General features: G+C 39.5%; 1 long non-coding RNA gene across 1 annotated transcript in view; it reads right to left on the reverse strand.

The window, feature by feature from the left end:
• LOC123568693 (uncharacterized) overlaps positions 1 to 1,800 on the reverse strand; it is a 260,027-nt gene extending 258,227 nt beyond the window's left edge. The window contains exon 1 of the long non-coding RNA XR_012423688.1: positions 1,658 to 1,800. This is a non-coding gene — a long non-coding RNA (uncharacterized lncRNA). The remainder of the gene's footprint in view (positions 1 to 1,657) is intronic.
• Between the last annotated feature and the right edge of the window lie 4,493 nt (positions 1,801 to 6,293).

The following is a 6,293-nucleotide window of genomic DNA, read 5'->3' on the forward strand; positions in this document are numbered from 1 at the left end:
TTCAGCCCAAGGCTTCTGTGTCAGAGATTAACTGTTTAGCTCTTTCTTCCCCTAGCCACACAGTTAGACTATCTTTCCCTGCTTTCCCCCTAGTCAGATGATGTCATATGACTGAGTTCTAGCCAGTGGAATGGGACAAGAAGTGCTGTCTGCCGCTTCTAAACCTGGATGGGCCTTATGAGCTTCACACATGCATTTATATCTTTTTCAGCATCTGCCAGCTTGGTGAAGAACACAATGACATTGAAAAACAGTGCTGAAGTGGGTAAAGCTACAAGCTGGAAGAAGCTTTGATTCCTGAGTCACTGCATGGAGGAAAGCTTCCATCAGCCAGGTACAGTTACTTTGGACATGATTGAAGAATACACTTTCATCCTATGTGAGTAATGACACATTTTTTAAATAATAGATAGCATTACCTTAATGAATACAGTTTCTATTTCTTTTTCTTTTTCTTTTTTTCAGAGATAGGGTCTAGCTCTGACATTCAGAGTAGAGTGCAGTGATACAATCACAGCTCACTGAAGCCTCAATCTTCTGGGCTCAAGTAATCCCACCTCCGCCACCAGAATAGCTGGGACTAAAGGTGCACGTAGTCATGCCAGGCTAATTTTATTTTTATTATTTTTAGTACAGATGAGGTTCTCACAATGTTGCCCAGGCTGGTCTTGAATTCCTGAACTTAACCAATCCTCCTGCCTCAGCCTCCCAAAGTGCTGGTATTACAGGCATGAGCCACTGTGCTTGACCTAATATAGTTTATTTAAACAGGATTTCCCATCCAATTTTCACTCCCAGTTCCTGCCTAATTCATTCTAATAGAATTCTATTTACCTCAATTCTATTGTTCCTAGGGAGGCACTCCTGCAGGAGAAAAGCTATGTCCCAACCTGAAATTATATTTGTGATAGAGGCTGGTACATCATCATGTCACTGGTTCAGCTTCTGTCAAAGGAAAGGCATTTCTTATCCATTCGCCTTCTCCAGAAATTAATCCAGGTGTTTGCTTCTCAACCAAGCTGAGTTACTTGAGGTCTCTTTCATGCTCATGTTTATATCCTCAAAATTGTCATAGTGTTAGGTCTATAGCAATTGATTGTTGATTGAATCAATAAAAAAAAAGTTACAAATGTGAAGCTCTTTGAATCTTAATGAGAAAACCAAACAGCAGTATTTTACAAAAAAAGAAAAAACCCCACTGTGAAGTCTGTATGCAAACATACAAAACACATTTCTATACAGGTTACATATGTCTAAGCACATGTTTGTATATAAAGGAAAACAGGTTGATTTCAAATCAGTTATTTCAACATATAAAATGAAGAGCTTCCTTTTTCATTCTCTTTACAAGATCAAAGCAACCTGAATGTGTAGCTATTTTTAAAATACACATAGGGTTCCCCTGAGCTAAATGGTCTCTCGCTAAATTAGTAAATGAGTAATGGTAATGAGATTACGTTGGGAATAGCACATGCCAGAAAATCATAGTGCTCAGGAACAAAAAAAAAAAAGCAACCAAGCCTTTCAGGAAATCTTAATCTTCTGCTACTGAACAAACACATCTGGCCAGCTCAAGGTCAAATACCTAATAGATCTCTGACTTTTATGAACAGAAATTAAAAAATGCAGGCAATACTCAAGGATAATGCACTCTTACCTTTCTCTGAGATCTGCTCCCTGCAATCAGAAATAAGAAAACGAGAAGAAAACATGGCCCTTTTTGTTATTTTCAGAGACAAAGAGAAAAAAGACAGTGCTTGCTAAATAGAAAGCATCTCATTATCGTGCACCTCAACCAATGCTCCAGAAACCTAAACCCATCCCCCTTGGCTAACATGCCTGTCTCCTGCACAGATCCCATTGCATAGTAGCTATGCACTTCAACATATGCCATCTTCTCCTCATGTAAGATTCGTGAGGACAGGAATTATTGTTGACCACACATTCGGTGCAAGGGACCTGGCACAATCTGAGGCTTTAGTAGGTGTTTATTAAATGCTTGTCAAATAATCTTGGAATTTTCCTAAAAGTATGAGGCTAAAGGTGATGAAATCTCTCCCGATTATAAGTAGAGTTGGAAGAACGAAACACAAAAATAAACCATAGTTACCCACTCTCTTTTCTGACTACAATGTAAGTTCCATGAAAACGGGAATGTTGTCTATCTTATTTAGGGCCATGTCCCCAGCGTGCACTCAGTAAGTGCTTGTTGGGTAAGTGAATGACCTTGTTCATGTAATCCTTTCAGAAAATTTTATTCAATAACATAAGCCTTATCACAATGAATGCTTGACATTATCACTTCCCCAGTTTCCTTTGTATGCTCATAACTTGACAACTGGCTTCCCACAATGTATTTACTTTCTATTGATGTTATAACAGATTCCCCAAAATTTGGCAGCTTAAAAGAACACTCCCTTATGATCTCACAGCTCCGTAGGTCAGAAGTCCAGGTAGGCTCAGAGGCTCTCTCTGAATCTCAAAAGGCTAAAACCAATGTCAGCCAGGCTGGGCTCTGATCTGGAGGCTCTGGGGGAGAATCCACTTCCAGCCTCATTCAGGTGGTTGGTAGATTTCGGTTCCACATGGCTGTAGGACTGAGGTCCTCATGTCAGTGCTGACTGTTGACCAGAGTCCAGCTTTTGAGGTTACCCACATTCCCTAGCTGGTAACCCCCTTCATCTGCAAAGCCAGTGAATGAGAGGCTGAGGCTTTCTCATACTTCTGATCTCTTTGATCTCTCTTTCTACCTCTTGTCTCCTGTTCCTGCCTTCTTCTTCTGACTTATTCTCCTGCCTTGCTCTTCTGCTTTTAAGGGTGTATGTGATTACTTTGGGCCTATCTGGATGATCCAAGATAATCCCTCCATTTCAAGGTCAGCTGATGAACAACCTTAGTTTCATCTGCAAAATCCCTTCATAGAAGTACTGAGATTAGTGTTTGATTGAATAAACAGGGAGTAAGAATTTGGGGGTATGTCTTTAGAACTCTACCTACCACACTAAGAGTGAGCAAACCAAAGATAGTGCCCAATATGATAGCTGGTCTTTATGCAGCCCCATCTCAAAAGTGACATCCAATGTTTTTGCTGTATTCTAATTGTCAGAAGCAAGTCAATAAGCCCAGTCCACACCCAAGGAGAGGGGAATACACAAGGCCTTGAATACTAGGCGCCAGAGATCACTGGGGACCATATTAGAAGCTGCCTACTATGGAAAGGAAAGATCATTACATCTTACCATCTGGTTTGGCTATTAAAAGCATTTTTGTGATCATCATAATACAAACTAAACATTAAGCTCAGCAAAACTGTCATAACGTTATACCAACAGGAAACGGTGATGGGATAGAATAGAAAGGTGTTTGATAAAAGAAGCAAGAAGGAAGAAAGCTAAGCCTTCCTAGTCAATTGAGGGAAATCAATATAAAATACCTAAAAGTAGTAAATCAAGAAGTAGCACTAAGTATGTTATTTAGAGACAGGAAGGTGAAATGTCAATCATGTAAAAAAGATGAAAGTGCCTCTGGAATGGGGAAATGTCAGCAGGGGGTGTTGCTCATGAGGGTGGCTGTTTTTTATAATAAACCTTACAGGGTTCTTTGACTCTTTAAACCATGTATGCACACGACTTCTATTAAAATAATGGGAAAAAAAAAACAAGAAAGGAGGGAGCAAATGCTTTCCACAGAAAATTGTGAAATTATTTGCATGCAGTGAAAACAATGTAAAATATCTCTAGCTGAGATTGGAAAACATTGGCCCAAGAAACACAAAATAAGATGCAGCTAATGAAGACAGATGCAGTGAGACAATGCAGTGAAACAGCAGCTGTCTGTCCAGCTGCACATTTAAGCCAGCTGACCCACCCCAACCTGGAGGCCTGTGACAAGTTGGTGGCCAGCAAGGCCAGTCCAGAATCCATTACTCTTTGCTGCCCCCCTTGTTTTTGAGTCTGGCTCAGCTGCTTCCTGAGGCTGGGTTTTATTTCTACGTATCAGCCTAGCTTCCAGCCTTCCAAATATTTTTGATGTTAATTTTATAGTTTTCAGTTATTTGAGATATACTCGAATCTGTTCCTAAGCCAAACTCATTTCCACCGTAGGACCTCCACCCTGGCTCTTCTGCAGGAATGCACTGTGACTGGATCATCCTCTGGCAGCCTCTCCCTTGTTATTCATCTCATTCAAATGTTTCCTTCCCAGAGGAGGCTCTCTCTGACCATCCAAATGAAATGTGCGCTCTTCCATAGCCCCACCACAGTTTATCACATCACTGATCTTGTCTTATTCCTAGAATTTGTCATAATGCAAAATTATCTTATTCTTTTATTTTTGTCCTCTTTATTTTATTAACTGTGGTATCCCTGAAGCCTGTATTATAAGCATGTGGCATATATCAGTTACCCAACAAATAATTGTTGAATAGAAAAATGGGATTAGGTAGTGTATTAGTTCATTTTTACTGCAATAATGCTGCATAACAAATCACCCTAAAACTTGAGATCTTAAAACAGCAGGGATTTTTTTCCTTGCCCATGAATCTATGGGTCAACTTGAGTTTGGGTGATCTTGGAAGAGCTTGGCTGGCTTAGGATGGGTTTAGCTCCAGGCTGTGGGTTGTGTTCAGTTCCACCACCATGTGTTTCCTTGTGCTTCTCAAAGAAGAGGCTACCTGGGGCATGTTCTTCTCACAGGAGACCACTGGAAAGCAAAGAGGCAAACAGAAGCATATCATGCTTCTCAGAGGCTTGACTGGGTCTGGCTCTTACTTCCTTGCACTTTCCATTGGTCAAAGCAGTCACCTAACAAAGCCAAACATCAATGAGGTAGGAAAATATACTCTGACTACTATTATTTATGATTCTGACACTAAATTTAAAACATATGTAATATGGAGATAAAAATGTCCATATCTTTGCAGCTAATTAACCATTAAGTATGTAACAGAATATTAAAGCTGTAAGAATTTGATCTTATTCAAGCACTTCATCTTTCAAATGAGAAAACAGACCCAGAAAAATGAGAGTGAGAGAACATTACAGAGTTTATGGTAAAAGGGGGGACACGTAACCACATTAAAGAGGAGTGAAGAATTAGGATGAATAATTTAATCTGATCTGATTGAATGAATAAATAAATGAATTGGACTGAGGAAAAGGAACCAGCAGAGGAGAAATTAAAGGCACAAGAGAAAAAGCAAAGTCCTGAGAAAAGTAAGAGGGATGAGATGAAATGCACTGGTAGAATGGAAAGATCTTGTCCAAAGGGAGGAAAGAATGTGTAGGTGTGTGGACACACTAAGGAAGAAAAAATAGAGTTGGAAGAGTTCAGGTCTGTGAGATAGAGTAAACACTTAAGGAACACACTCTACAATAAGACGTCCAACAACTTACACTCAGGTATAATATGATTGGTCATGGGTTCCCAGATGCTAGAACTCATTGACAACCAGCTGTCCTCACTAGCATTGCAGGAGGGTTTTACTGTCTATGTCTACAGAGCACCAAAATGTACTCAACACAAAGTCAGCCAGTGTTAGTATCATTTCAAGAGTGTGACCTCAGTTTTCTCAGTGAAGTAAATGTAAGAGTCATTCGTTTAAAGTGAAGGTGACAAGGGTTGTATAGGTGGCTTATGTCCACCATGATACAGGTTTGGAACAGGGAACTAGGAAAGAGGTGACCAAAAGCACTTCAGAACCTGACCACCAACACCAACAAAGGGCTGGCTGCACTAACATTAGACCATGAACGGGAGTAAGCAGTATCCATCTATGTGGTTGAGTGATTTCCTCCATTCAACCATTTACAGAGTGTTTATTGTGGGCCATGTAAACCAGGTACAGTTCCTATTTCCAAGCAGATTATAGTCTAATAAATGCATGCCCAGAATGAGTTAATGACTAGAGAAAGGACTCTTATAATTCAGAATTAAAACTGAAAACTGAAACAGGGATTCATGCAAATGTAACCTTTCCATCTCAACTGTGTGTATCAAATGTCACTGTCATTTAATTTTCTAATAAATTGCAGACATATACAGTGTTTAAATGCAAAGTTTAATGAAGTCAATAAAATATGAGCATGAAACAGTAGAATGTAAATTCCATTCCTGTCCTTTACTGCCTAATTGAGAGATAAATGTCATTTACCTTGAGATAATATTTTCACAAAAGCACTTAGAAGAGTTTCAGCTTCAGTATTCCAAAAGGATCACTGTTGGCCACTACTGTTTATGATTATAATACTAAATTCAGAAAAACATATATAGACAGAAACCTCCATATCATTGCT

This window comes from Macaca fascicularis, chromosome 14, assembly GCF_037993035.2.
Source record: "Macaca fascicularis isolate 582-1 chromosome 14, T2T-MFA8v1.1".
NCBI classification, from domain to species: Eukaryota; Metazoa; Chordata; class Mammalia; order Primates; family Cercopithecidae; genus Macaca; species Macaca fascicularis.